Source organism: Lycorma delicatula, chromosome 1 (assembly GCF_047948215.1).
Source record: "Lycorma delicatula isolate Av1 chromosome 1, ASM4794821v1, whole genome shotgun sequence".
Classification (NCBI taxonomy): Eukaryota; Metazoa; Arthropoda; class Insecta; order Hemiptera; family Fulgoridae; genus Lycorma; species Lycorma delicatula.
Window position 1 is genome coordinate 233,901,760 of NC_134455.1, and position 15,644 is coordinate 233,917,403.

The 15,644-nt window shown below is 32.0% G+C and overlaps 1 protein-coding gene across 4 annotated transcripts in view; it reads left to right on the plus strand.

Moving 5' to 3' along the window:
* LOC142329589 (uncharacterized) overlaps nucleotides 1-15,644 on the plus strand; it is a 536,070-nt gene that overhangs the window by 331,448 nt on the left and 188,978 nt on the right. For all 4 annotated transcript variants that reach the window (XM_075374308.1, XM_075374323.1, XM_075374299.1 and 1 more), the window contains one exon: nucleotides 12,828-12,874. The gene's annotated coding sequence lies outside the window, so the exon portion shown is untranslated. The remainder of the gene's footprint in view (nucleotides 1-12,827; nucleotides 12,875-15,644) is intronic.

Below are 15,644 nucleotides of genomic sequence, written 5' to 3' on the forward strand. Positions count from 1 at the left end.
AAAAATCTTAATTTATTCTAGAAATGATATTCAGATCGGTTTAAAAAAGCCCTTGGTGCTAACCACTTCATTGAAGGGGATCAGGGATCAGCCTTTGTTATAAATTTATGAGTTGTGTAAAATAATTCTTACCACGGATCGTTAATTTTTTATACATATTTAATAATAAAAAAAAGATATGGTAATGTAATTGGGGTTTTAGGATTAAACTTCGGTTGAACTAACAAGCCATAGATTTATGAAGTTATAATTGTAAACATAAAATTCTAATTAGGATTGTAATAAAAAATTTGTTCTCGTAATATATTATCAGTTGTTGAAATAAAAATAATCGAGTTCGGATGTTATTGTGTGAAAGGGAAATGCCGATTATTCTTTTTGATATTATCTATAACATCTTAATTATCGTTGAAGCCTGTTGGGTAGTGGGCGAGGGGTAAGGTGTGGTACGGTACGAGCAATGAACAACCAGAAAGGGGAATTCCTAGCTGGGGGTGGAGTAATGATCGGTCTGTCAGCCTTTCGACCTAACTCCCTCTCTTTTTGTCTCACTTTCTCGCATGCATACAAAGACACCTTTTATTGGTTCATTCTTACAGTTCAAGTCATTATTTTGTATTGATTTCTTTATCAGGATGTTTTTCTTTTGATTTAAGAATCTTAAAATATCTTATTTATGTCTTTGTCATTAAAATTAAAAAAAAGAAATTAAAATAATTTTATACGAAGAGAGGTGCCACAGAGATGGTGTAGAAAATAAACGTACAATGAAAAAATTTTAAATCTCGTTTTGTCGGCGTCAAATTATCACCTCAAATTAGTAATCTTAACCATCTCATTGTGTACCTCCGCTTCTAAGCACGCACCGTTGTGTACTAGCACTAAACGTGATTTCATGTAGTCGGCCAAAACATCTAATAATAATATTAAATAAGATTGAAGAACCTAGATCAAAAATAATTATTTCTACGTGGAAACAAAACTTTTTTTAACTTATTTTTCATGATGTATAGAGTTTTCACCTGCTTCTATATATTTAGGTAATGTAAGCATTTTAATGTTTCATTGTATTTTAAGTTAACGCAGTTCATTTTAAATACCATGATCTAAAATATCTTATTTCAGTTTTCATTGTCAGTTAACCCTTTGAAACGTGAAAAAAATGTTCTTTTTATTATTATTATTAATCATAAATTTTTAATATTATTAAATATTTTTTTAATATTATTAAATATTATTTTAATATTATTTCTGATCAATCTTCATCAAAGAAAGGGAATGAAAAATTTCAATCCCTGAAGTACCCAAAAATATTTTTTCCCTCTCTGTTCATGGCGTCTGATTAATGAAAGATTAGTGTCGAAAATTTAAAAATTTATTACATTTTTAATGGTTTCATCATTTCTATGTTTTAGTATCTGGAAGTCTTTCATCAGTTTACTAATTCCTTATTTAAACTTTACTTCTGAAATGATTCAGTATGAATTAAATGACACATTTTTAAAAATTTTATTTAAGTTTAGATTACTTCATTTTTACTTCCTTGTACGAAGTAAAGGAAGTATTGTAATCGAGTAAGAATTTCTGTTTTCAGATTTCAACGGAAATAAACATTTTGACCATCCCTAAATCCATTTTGACTAGATTCGGCGTGACGTCTGTACGTACGAATTTATCTCGCCTAACTCAAAAACGATTAGCTATAGAATGTTGAAATTTTGGATTTCGAACCGTTGTAACATGTAATTTTGTACCCCACCGTTTGATTGCAATCGACTTGACCAAAAGTGCCAAAAAAAAAACCAAAATCAAAAATTTGGATTTTTTACTTTTTCTTAATTTCAGTAATAAGCCCTCATTGAGAGATTTTCAACGATATATCATAAGTGGTACTTATTTTAATTTATTCCAGAGTTATAGCCAAATAAAATTTTAATTAATAAAATATTTTGATTTTACAAGGGGAAGGCACATCGGTTCGAATCCGACTTCATTTCCTTTCTCATTTTTAATTTAAATATGTTGATTTATTAATTATTAACCTGTGATTGTAAAAATATTTTACAATGAATAGTAATTCAATAATACAAAAAAAGAAGAAAAATATCAGAAGTTGTTAGTGTCATAAAATTTTATGTACTTTTAAAATGTGTATATGTAGGTTAATAGGCGTACAGGAAAGTCATGTGGTATCCACATCAGATTTTTTATTTTATAAAATTAAAAGTAGAAGTATTGTTTTGATTAATTGCTGCATTCAAATGATTTAAATCTGTAATGAATAATTTGCGTTATTTAAGCGATTGTAATTATATTTGGAAGTAATTGTTAATAAATTTGGTTAAAGACATTGTTGGGTTTTAGAATTAGAAATAATAATAATATAATACTACTATTTTCTTCATTTTTTAATTATACGTTTTTACTTTTCAGCTATAGTACAGAACAATTGGACACTTGTCTTTCAAAGCTTTATTTCAAAATTTAGTACTGCTCTCCAATAATTGATCATAAAAACAAAATTCTTTACTTTAATATGAAGAAAAAACTATTCAGTGAAGTTTATTTTAAATCGAGTAAAGTTCACGTTTTTCGTAGTTTATAACAAAAGGTTTAGGCTTTAACATTCTGTTTATGTGATACAATTTTCTTATGTTAGATAAGTATGTCGTTATTTTAGTTTTTTCATTGATAAATCGTGATGAAAGTTAAAAATCATATGTCTACGCAAATTATAACAAAATTGAGTGTGAGTTAGTGGTATGTCAGTATACTGCTCTTTGGTAGATGCATTATTCTTCCCTTAGATAAGGCTGAAATGCGAAATATAAAACTAAATTAAGTTCGTATTTATATCCTAAGATGTATTAATGAATTTAGGTGGTTTATTCACCTAAAAGTTCGAATGGCAGCGGCGGTGGCGGCAGCCTTATGGTCTGACAGAAAAAGTTGTGAAATTTACAGCTGACTCGATTACACTCGGATCTGGAAAAAGTTTTATATTTAATTCATTGCTGAATTTTTATATTTTATAATAGTTAGTTTGTCTTTAACTTCATAATTTTAATTTAAACTAATTGCTTGCTATGTTATTAATTTTTATTAGTTAATATTTTGTAGAAAAAATTATTGTTATCAGAGTTCAATAATATGAAATTACCTCTTTAAGCTATGTTACAAGTAAACGTTTCTTTATTTTTCAAAGTGAGCGCTCTATGTTATTTCAGATGTCTTGTACTTGAATCATAATCTACATTTATGTGTTCAAAAAACTAAATGGTATTGGCATTAATTCATAACTTATTAAAATTGAGTTATTTATAAACACATAAATTCTATACGTAAAGTAAAAAATGACAGAAGTAACTTGTTAGATTTAGCCAAATACATATGCATGTTCTATATCAGAAGATACATTTTTTTCATGTTTTTTTTCCTTTCCTCACAAGAGTTGTTTATCAAGTATTGCTGTATAAATAGCATTATTTTTAGGGGTATTGAAATACCTATTTCTTCAATTTCAAAGATAATTTCTTGTAAAACAACTAAATTTACTCAACTAACTTTTTAATCTTTATTTTACTATTTTGTTCTTAAACGTTTACAAATTTGAGGTTGGTCTGTGAATATACGAGGATAACTAATTGTTGGCCTTATCCCACCTTTAAATGCCTTGCAATAAAAAAGTAGATTTTGGAGACAGGAAAATACATCATATTATTTTTTTACATGGTTCTTCATTATATATGAGGTAAAAACATGTTTAAGTTAAATTGTAAATTTTACTTAATACATAAAAATACGGCAGATTGTTGAATGCGTACTGCATTCATTACTGTAAAAGAAATAATGTGTCAATCAACGAAACTGTCTTGCAATAACTACTTCTTAACAGGGATATAAGTTCAAAATAATATTTATTTGTATAAAGATTAGATAAAACTTTCTTCGCCAAATGAAGTGCTCAATTTTTTAAACATACAATATTTTGGAGTTAGAATAGATCAGTTGCAAATTTCTAACCTTGTATAAAATATTAATAGTTGGAAAACAGATGGCTTGTACATTATTGTTAAAAACTTTTAAGTTTTAAAATTTTTTAATTTCCAATCCGTTAATCGGGTGGTTATGAAGACTGTTAAAAACATTCGGTAAACATATTTGAAGGCTGGAAACTCAATTTACATATAAATATTTTTACTTCCAACAAATGCATACCAATCTGAATTAAAGAATCACTTGTCATACCTCATGTTAATGATATTCATGCAGTGTTTTTTTTTTTTTATTTTTTGTTATTATTATTATAAAGATAGCAACTTTACAATCGGTTCAGCAAGATAATTGAACAATAAGTAAATAAGATGTATTTGAATTAACATTAAGTTGCCACAGATCTAGCGGCTTGTGACTTAATAAATGAAATAGAAGAGCACTCCGCACGGCCAGACCATAAAGTCACCTAATTGAAATGATAAGGCAAGGCAAGAATAATCAGCAATCTTGAAAAATCACTGATCGTGTTATCTAATAAATTGACGGCCAAATAATTTGAGTACCGATCCAAACGATTTTGATACCGTAGGCTGACCAGAGAGATTTCCTGCAGAACGGTTCGCAACTTAAGATCGTTATACATTGTATATGAGGCTATTATTTATGTTCCAGGGTATGTTGAGCATTTTCCGCAGTGTTTTTGTTTGGTAGCATTCAAATATATCCTATCAGCGAGTACATGTGTTTAAACTTGGGATCCAACTGTCTCCGCCTAGAAGTGATATGTTTCGCCCAATTAAGTCGTCGATCAAGATGAAAATCCAAATATTTACAGTTTTGAGATCTCGTAATTGGAACATTGAAGGTAGAAACAGGACAGTGATTCTTACGAAGGCTGAACGTGACGTCCTTTGATTTTGTTTCGTTTATTTTTATTTTCCAACGTAAGCCACGATTCGAGAAGAGTGATATTATCTTGAATACAACGAGACGCAGTAGTCGGATTTTCATGGACAGTAAGAATTGCAGTATCGTCAGCAAACGTTGCAACTGTGGTATCTGCCGTAATTTGCAAGTCAGTCGTAAACAGGACATACAAGATGGGTTCGAGAACGCTTCCTTGAGGTACCGCTGATTGTATAAGGAACAAATCCGTCAAAACCTCTTCATGTTTAACTTGAAAGCATCTGTAATCTAGGTAAGATTTTAGTACCACGTAATAAACATGCAGTACAACTTTTTTCAGTTTATACAGCAACCCTACATGCCAAACCTTGTCAAAAGCCTGAATGACATCAAGGAAAACCACTGAACAGTACTGTTTCTCGTCTAGAGCATGATTTATACGTTAAAAATTTTTTTTGCCTGCTCCGTAGGAGCATTTTGCTCCCTAAACCCAAATTGGTGAGCTGGAATGTGATCGTCTTTCAAAATCGGTCTTGGAAAACCAAATTGGAAAACGGTCTTTCAAAAGACTGAGGTGTCTTTTGAAAGACCTTAGAGAGCACTGGAAGCAAGCTGATAGACCTATAAAATGTTGCATTTGTGGGGTTTTTACCTGATTTTGCTATAACAATTAACTGTGAAATCTTTTACGGACAAGGAAAATGACAAATTCGGATAATAGCATTGAAAATAAAGTAACCAAACGTATCGCATGCCGAGGTAGTTCCTGGAGTACACGACCGGTGATCAAATCATATCCCGGCGCATTCGCTGGATGTATTTCATTGTTAATGACTGAAGGGCCTCATGAACTGTAAAGCGCGTAATCGGCAAGGACATTTGGAAAAAAGAAGCTAAATAATTGGAGATTTTCTCCGGATCTGTTTCGATATCATTGGGCTGGAATACGTTGGAAATGTAGAGCAAATAAGGTCGCCTTCTCCTGAAAATTTCTCTCCCACGTTCTGTCACTGTTACGGAGACGAAGAATAGACTGCAGGGGTCTCTTGAACGGCTTCGCAGCTTTCCATAAAGTATACTCAGCAGCCTGCTCATCAGAAATATTATCAAATGTAGGATTGAAACGAAGTGTCCCTAAATGCTCGAATTAACCTTTTTAGTTTTTGAGAAGCCCTGTTAAATCTTTCCTTATCAGCACGAGTTCTGTGCTATACGCGTCGTAATCTCCGGCGTTCTTCTATCTTCTGATTGAATCAATTTGGTCAATCTGTATACTGCATTGTCCGTATCGGCCAGTGACTTCAAAGGCACGACCAATCGTATATTTTCCTCCAAAAGGTTTTGAAAACGTCGTTTGTTGGTAAACTTATTAAACAAAAAGGGTGACCTAGTAGTTACCGAAACTGTGATAGACATTGTAAATACAACCGTTGTATGATCTGACGACACGTCAAAATGTGGTTCAACATGTAAATAGTTCCTATAAATATCTTGAAACTGAACAAATCCATGAGATCGGGAATTTTATTTAGATCCGTAGGCCAGTAGGTTGTTCGCCCCGATGACAAACCCTCCTAATTATTATCAACCATTAACCGAAAAAGTTACCTTCATTTTAGTGATGTCAGTCGCGAACCCCATTGTTGGTGCTTAGAATTCTTATCTCCACAGATGAATCTTGGACCCAAAGATCTAAAGAATCCCATAAACTGATCCTCCTGCACAGCATGCCGTGTTGGGCAATAAACGGAGGAGACAGAAAACACTGTCCACGGTGGTGGCCTGCAAAACGTCCTGCCTGTTCAAGTGATACATAGTGAGAAAACATACTTCTAACAGCGGTACCGCCGTGCGCGTTCCCTGATGGGTGGTTGGTGCAATGCATCGTATAGCCATGAAACTTGGCAAAATGTTTTATCAGTGAACCGTGCTTCAGACACAAGCATTACGTCAATCTTATTAATATTATAAACGCTTCCAAATCCAGCTTCTTGTTAGACAACCCGTTATCAATCCAGATTGCTAGTTTGAGAAAGTTATTCATTTTTCCTCAAGAATAGTCCGAACATCCTATCCATCATAATCCGCATCATTCGCTCAAATTTTTGAAAGATATGGTCTACGATATGCATGAACCCTTGAAAATTCTGGTTATCAGTAGCTCGCTGACCGTAGGAACCACCTATTTCAACTCGTTCAGTGTAGGTAGGACTGGAAGCATTCAGCCCATTCTTATATCCATTATCATTGCTATCAGAGAGTCCACACATTGTAACTTTCTCAGAGTAGGTAAGACCAGAAATATTCAGCCCATGAATAAAGCCGTCATTATTACGATCATCAACATTATGATTATCACAAACGTGAGAATCATTGCCACCCGAGCCAGAGACCCACACATCTTCTCTTTTGGCACGCGGAGTGTTGTTATTGACTGCAGTATTAGCATAATTGCCAGTAGTTGAAACTCCAGAAGATAGGGCCGGGTAAGATGGAAAGACCTTAGTCATATTGTTGATAAACCTTACACCCTTTGTTATTCGCCGGATGTCGGTCGTTGCAGTTAACGCAGGAAGCCGAGACCTGTGGTGCCTTATAACAGTCCATAGTTCCTTGATCTGCACCACATTTCACACAACGGTGTGGGCGATTACAATGATTCTTCGTATACCCAAAGCGTTTGCCCCGTTTGGACTGAACCACCTTTTTTTGACATACGGGGCCTCAAAGCTTACAATTGTACAATTCAGAGATTTCACGTTAATGATTTCCTTATTATTAGATTTCACCTCCAAATCCACGATATAAAATGGCAGCGGTTCCTTCGTTTGATGATTGAGAACATTAATGACATTTCTAACCTCGTTGCCTAATTTAGTCAACTTATCAATGATTACCACTCTATATGCCCTCTCATGTTTATGCTGGTATGTACAATGGCCGACATTGCTTTCAAGCATTTTCAACCTAATGACTTTATACGTCTCAATGTGTACTGGCAGAACTTTCACCGTGTGAAAGTCGTCAAAGTATATTTCGTCACAGTAGTAGTAGGAAATAAGCGTGCTAAAAAAGATTTTCAATTCCGTTTTTGAGTTAAAGCCTGTCACAAAAATCGGCTCGGTTTCAATGTTTTCTCATGAAAACCTCCATTTTCCTCAGTGTTTTAAAGAAGACTAAATTTTTTAGATATAGGAACTGTAAAACTAAACTGGCCGGCCGGTGGAACGCGAGTAGTAGGTTCTGTATAAGGAATTCGTTGGCGTTTTTTCGCCTTCGGAATTTCATCAGTGCCAATTGACCTTTCGGTTTGCTTGTCTAATAAAATTAATCTAAATGAAACACTTAAGAAACTAAAAATAAACTAAAAACCCAAAACAAAACAAGAACAAGTACACGAAACCCAAAAACGAAAACTTATTAAGAGTCTGAAGAAAGGTACGTCCGCACTGCTACACATCGGCTGACGTACATACGAAGAAAAATAAAGAATACACAATACATAGCCAAAACAAGAAAAATTACGTAAGATTAAATTACTTTAAAAAGTATCATCTGGTTTAAAATAATAGTTTAAAAAGATCACAGTAAAAATTTTTTCAGATAAAATATAATCAATGCCCTTTATGTATTATATCTTAATTATATATATATATATATATATTTTATTTCATTTTAATAAATTTTATTGGCTCATTGTATTTGAGTAATAAATAATTTGTGCGGTTTAGTAATGCGTGGTAATTTTTATTATGCTAATTGATATGGGTTTAATAAATTTTTCGATCTCTGTGGCGGAGTGGTGGCATCTCGGGCTTTCATCCAGAGATCCGGGGTTCGAATCCCGGTCAGGCATGGCATTTTTTCGTACGCTACAAAATTCCAGTTACATATCCCATGCACAAGCTTCAAGCTTTCGGCGTCACGTATCAGTAAAAATGAATGTGCGGATCTTTTAAAATAAAACTTAGCAGTTCCTTCTTTAAAACTATTTAAGGGATTTTCATAATTAACGAATCATAACGTTATTTAAATGTAAACTTTGGTCACATCATTTATTATTTATATTTCTAACAGTTAACTAGTAAAAATATATCAAAGAAACAATAAATATTGTACTCGGGTGGCGAGCACGAGACAGGATGTGAGCCCGCGTTATACGACTGATCGGGAATAATTTGAACCTAACAATTTTATCGTGTTTAAAAAAATATATTTAAAGAGCCCCAATTTTATTTTAAATAACAAAAACTAAAACCCTTTTATTTTTTCAGTATCCAGGTTTTACAAAATATTGACGTAAGATCACGTAGGTTTTTGGCGCAATCTTTTGCCAGAAGAATATTTCTTGTTTGTTATATATAAAAAAAAATCTTGTAAAACGTTTGCTGTAATGTTTTTCACATATGAAGTGATTATTTTTGTAAGTTTTAATTATGTTTTACTATAAAAAAAGTTTATATTGTTATACCGTAATATTTGGATTTGAAAATATTAAATAAATATCGGTAGTACATTAAATATTATTTAAAATTACCGCTACTGGGAAGGTTTTGTTTAATTCTACTCGCATCATAAAGAGAAAAAAAAGAAAATTTTCTATAAAATGCATATTTTAATAGAGAAAGAAAGGTAGATTTCTTACTATTATTAATTTTAAATCTACATACATCTCACATAAATTATGGTACAGTTTTTGGTAAAAAGGGAATTTAAAGCGAAAACTCTCAATTTTAATTTTATTATAACAGTTATCACATGTTAAAATTCTTATAATGTTTATCTATGAACTGTTTTCTAAATATAATAAATTAGAAATATAAATAACTCTGAGCTTAGAATTTTTAAAAATTAAAAAAAAAACTTTTAAATGCATAACTTTTGATCGTCATTTTTACAAATTGATGTATAATAGAATTTTTAAGAACTGTCAAATCTTAGGTGACAAATAACGTATCAAATTTGCACAGCAGAACGTTTTAATAAATAAGATAAAAAACAAATATTTGTAATTTTTTTAAATAATTTCAGTTTTAAGTTTCATTGAATCTCGAAATTATTTCTTTTCTTAATTACAAAATTGACAACCCAACTGACGACATATAAATGAATAATTGTTTATGGAATATATTAGTTGATATTTTCATTATAAATGTGATCAAATATATACAGAAAAGAAAGCTATGAAATTATTTTTCTCTTTGATTTACTAACGTTTGTTAGTTTGCTCCTGAACCAAATATTTCATTTGGTTAACAGTTAGAGAATTGAAAACGGTAGCTGTTATACTTTACAGCCCACACTACAAAGAACTTGATATAGAATCAATCCCAACGTCTTTAACTTTTCCCATTAGTGTAAAAAAGAAGGCAATTTACCAGGTTGTTTAGGATGTCCATTTATAAGTTGTGAACTTTTCTTTCAATCTGAAAAAGTGAAATTATTCCAATAAATAACTGAATTTATATTAAAATTATAAAACTATACATATTCTTTTTAAGTACCTTCAATCCACGGTTCGATGTGCAGTAAGCAGTCCTCCAGTCGTCTTTATTTCCTGCCTCTTTATTTCAACGTAATTTCTGTTAATGTCTCTTCGATTGTCTATTTTACATATTGGAACCGTGGTCTTATGCGGTATTTCTTCTCCACCACCTTTTTGTCCTCTACCCTTTTAACCAAGCTCTCATATTTTAGAATATGACCTATTAATCATATTCATATTACAGAGAATAAATTCTGTATTCTCCTTTAGTGCCTGTTTCAAAGACTATAAAAGGTAAATTATATAAAAATTATGTAGACGTAACGCATTACGTAAAATATAATGCTTTATTATTAACGCATTAAATAACTTTGTAACAAGTATTAAACAAATTTTTAATAAAGAAAATTAATAATATATTACTTTAAAGAGAAAGTTCAAAAATTATTTTAATATCATGTTAACGAACCGAATTGTTTGTTATACTGCCAAAAATACATGTAGGGTAAAACTATTTATGTATTCATCTAAACACGGATATAAAAAACGTATTAAGGCATGTCATTATTTAAAACAATCTGAAAAAAAAAATTATTCTACTCGTAGATTTGAGGAATAAAATAAATTTTAATCATCCCAATAACACTTGTAATAAATTTAAATTTAAGCAATAACTCAGGGTTGGGTTACCTACACCTTAATTCTTTACAACTAAATTGTTTATTTATTTACTCATCTAGAATACAAGTGATGTAGCACGAAAAAGGTGTAAATACTTTAAAACAGTCGCTTAAGTTTTTTTTTTTGGAAACGTTTACCTATGAACAGTTTCATGTTCAAGTTGAATTTATTTCATGATTTTCCTTTTTTGTCCATATTTTCATTACCTACAGAACATAGTTTTTTAAATGTTTTATTTCAAAAACTTTGAATTTAGGTATGTTTTTTTACATTTTTATCTGCATCCGCTAACTAAACGTACTACATATTTATGAAGGCATAGTGATGAAGAATGCAGTCTGTTTTTAATTTTGTATTGTCATGTTTTATTTGGTATATATTGCAACGTTTCCTCTTTTTTACTTGAAAGTAAGTATAGTCCGTTAAGACCGGAAGTCGGTGTCAAATCGTGAAAAAATGAAAAGCGTTTACTAATAATACCAGTGCAGGAGTGAAATAATTTGTAGGGGTCTCGTTTGCTAAACGATATTACAATTATTTTAAGTCAGATCAGTGGTATTCAATTTATGGGTAAACTCGTAAAATAAATACGAGTAAGTGATTGTTTAACCCATAATTTTATATAATTACCTTGAAGTACCCTTTCTTGAACTGGGTATCCTGAGCCGTTAAAATATCAATATTGATTACCTTAATTCTGTCGTTTACATCAAACGTGTGTGTGTGTGTGTGAGTGTGTATATATATATATATATATATATATATATATATATATATGTATATATGTATGTATATATATAATTTTTTTAACTTATGAAAATTACTTTTTAAGGGAGAGAGTTATTTTTTAAATAGAAAATAATGGAATTTAGATTTTAATGTGTATATAATAAACCGAACATTATTTTTTATGCACGGGTTTCATTGGTACAGTCCACCTTCTGTAAAAAAATATTAGTTAAATTAAAAGTTAATATAATATTTTTATCGCTTCAGTTTAATAAAACTTCACTTTATATCATCATTGTCATCATCATTTTGTTTCCTATAATACTTATTCGAGATAATATTCTGGTTTTGCTATCTGAAAAAGATTTTTGAATGTGCATAAGTACACACTTAAACTTTTTAATTCCACTAGCTTTGTAGTTCTTTTGCGTAAAATAGAAGACCAATCGATTCATTTTATGTCGGTAATCCATCAATGACATCTATCTTAAGTACAGGTTGAGCATTGTTACGAAAATTGTTTTTAATCGTAGTAAGCTCTTACTACGAGCTATGTTCTTACTAAACATAAAAATATGATACATTAAAATAATTTGTAATTGCCGTTTTCCTGTCAGACCAATCCCAAGGAAGTAATTTAATCGATCTCAAACACCAGAAACATCCATTAATTAAGTATTAAGTTCTAAATTAATCATCCATATTCTTTTACGTTCTAGATTAACGTAACTTTGATCTGAATACCAGACATGGCAACATAAAAGAATGCGTTAAAAAATAGTTGACCGATGACGGCTGAGTACTAGCTCTTTGTGATTATTTTCTGATGTATTATTAATATTACACTAAATAATCTATAAAGTGACCATTTTCTTTGAGCATTATACGTAATTGAAAAATCAAAAAATGTTTGTAAATACTAATCTTAAAATTCGTTTTATGTTAACGGATGACATTTTTGGTTTAATGTCCACACATATATGGTTTAATTTTTTTGTATGAATTTAATTGGTTTTTTTTCTAATTTCAGGTGTATGTCTGGAAGGGATTTCTTCCAAGGTGAAATCAATATCTAAGGTAAAAATGTTATTGGCTTTTTCATCATCAATTTTTTCTGCTTTATCGGAGTATTATTTTTTATTCTTGTGCATGTGGGCTCTCTATGTTGTGCAATCATCCGTTTTGTTCAACTTTGTTTTAAATCAATCGGTTTATTTATTTTATTAACATAGTATTTAATTATTTTGGCATGAGTTTTTTTTTAGCTTTACAAAAACGTTTGAAAATCCCTTTTTCCTCATTAAAGTTTGTAATCGTATTTTTCAATCGGTTGCCAATTAATTCTATCAACGTGTGATCGACGCTGTATGTGTTCATCAATGTCAGTGTATAAGAAAAGAGAAGATATTTACACTTATTACCCTTATTATACACTTATTATCACTTATTATCAAAAACTCTGTAAAAAAAAATATACAGCTTAGCACCCTTTTCTTGATAAATTCATAAAATTAAATACATTTAGTTTATCACGTTAATGAAATAATCTTCTGATTAAATATGAAACTGGTATTTTTAATTATACTAGTCGCCTTTATCGTTGTCGATGTTTGAAGCATAATTATTCGCTTCATAATAAATATGAACAACCGACGGTGAATAAATCGTAAACCCGAAGTGGGTTAAAAATAGTAGAAAAAGGATTTTTTTTAAGTTTCCTTTCACCTCTTTCATGTAAAATAAATAATAACGACAATAATAATTTTTAAAATAATAATAAACATACGATTATATTACATTCAAAATAGTAATTTAAATAAAAAGACAAAATTTATTTAATATCAAAATATAGTCCAGTTTACTAAAAACATTATAATCACTGATAGAAACTAACATTTCATTAACAGTTAGATAATCATAGAAAAGTCTGCAGTTCATACGATTCACTTTCTGCATGTATTACTTTTACTGTTTGGTAGAATTACCCTACACTTTATGAATGAATAAGAATACCATCACTTTCACCACTGTTACCATTAACTCACCGAACAACTTCTTGCATTCAATCTCTGTCCAAAGGAATGCTCGTGATGTACTCTTCATTAGTTGTTCCTGCTCCTTACTGTTACAGCTTGTTATCACGACTGCGCTGAACACGGCCTCGCAAAACTGTTGATTCTATCCGCTGGTCTCTGGAGTATTTTTATCTCCTGGCCAGCAGAACCAGTACCCGACTCCTCCCTTAAGTTGTTGGATGTGTAATAGTGTTCATTGTCCGTGCCCTTACCTTTTTTCTATAAGTTCCTATTATGGTTCGGTAACCCTTCTGGTTAGGAAGGAGCTTTTGGAGATGTTATTGGCTGTATTACAAAGAAAAAGTCGATAAAAGGACCCGTTATTCCAAGAAAATAATCCCTTGTAGTTCCTCCCAGATTTTTCTTTGTTTATTTTCTCTTTCTTTCTTCTTAATTAGAAGAAACCTGTTACACTGGTGCTATTACAATATGATTTGTGTCGGCAGGATTCCCTTTACCGGAAACGGCATTAGAGTTTCATAATTTTTTTAAACTTAGTTGTGCTTCTTTAATTGTTTTTTTTCTTTCTGTTTAGCCTTTGGGACCATAATAAATATTACTTTAGAGGATGCGTGAGGATGATACGTATGAATGTAGATGAAGTGTAGTCTTGTACAGTCTCAGGTACCATTCCATAGATGTGTGGTTAATTTAAACCCAACCACCAAAGAATACCGGTATCCACGATCTATTCTTTATTTAATTACCGTCACTCACAAAAGAGTAGAGTATAACTACCGTCACTCACAGAATGAAATAAAAACGTATACCTTCATGAAAATGTTTTCTTTATATTTCTCAACAGTGTGTGGTACGTAGGACTGCATTTAGATCGTCGTTTGTGGGACAAATAAAAGATCGAGTCCCGGTTGGCGGTGCTGCTCCTGCGGGTGCCTCGGTGCTTAGTGGGGGCGGTACCGCTGATTAGAGGCAAAGACATAATGACCGAGACCCGGTTCCCTGCTGAGGGGATGGGAGGTGGCGTAGCCATACCCCGTCTCCGAGGCGGGGGATTAGAGGTAGGCGAATAAAATAAAATTAAAGATCCGAGACCGGGGGAGCTAACCTGCCCTGCCGGGTGTACAACCGGTGGGCGGGGGACACTCCCTTAGAGTAAAAGGACACTCTCCCCGACTGAGTATACTTAAATGGATATCCGGTCGGGGAGAGTAGGGGAAGAAGAAAAAAAAAAAAAAAAAGATCGTCGTCTAATGAGGATTCATGTCAATGAGAAAAGGATGCAGCTTAACGTTAAGTTCAGGGATATGTACTGTTTGCTAGGCGGAGTCGCGACTATCATTATCTAATGAGCAACAAGCAATTGCTGTACTCAGCGGTCCTTAAACTGATTTTTTTTTTTATTTATTTATTTTTTACCTCCGGGACTACCATAAGGAATTGCTTCAGAGGATGAGATGAATGATTTGTAGCGTGTGTGAAAATGCCATGCCTGACAGAGAATCGAACCCGGGACTTCCGGATGAAAGCCTTAAACCGATTTAGACCTATGAAATCCAACTGTGGGTACGACAAGCGAGAGCAATAACGAAATCGTGCAGCGATTTCAGAACAAACTATTGAGAAATATAACAGAAGCGCTGTGGTTTGCGATAAACACTGAAATACACGATTATCTGGGAATGCCAACCGTTCGAGAGGAGATACGGTGTTTTAGTACAAGACAGAATGAGGCTGAGTAAACATGTGAACTATTTTGCAGTTAACCTCCTGTATTGACAGTTACGACGTTAGGCGCCTAAAGTGATTGCATG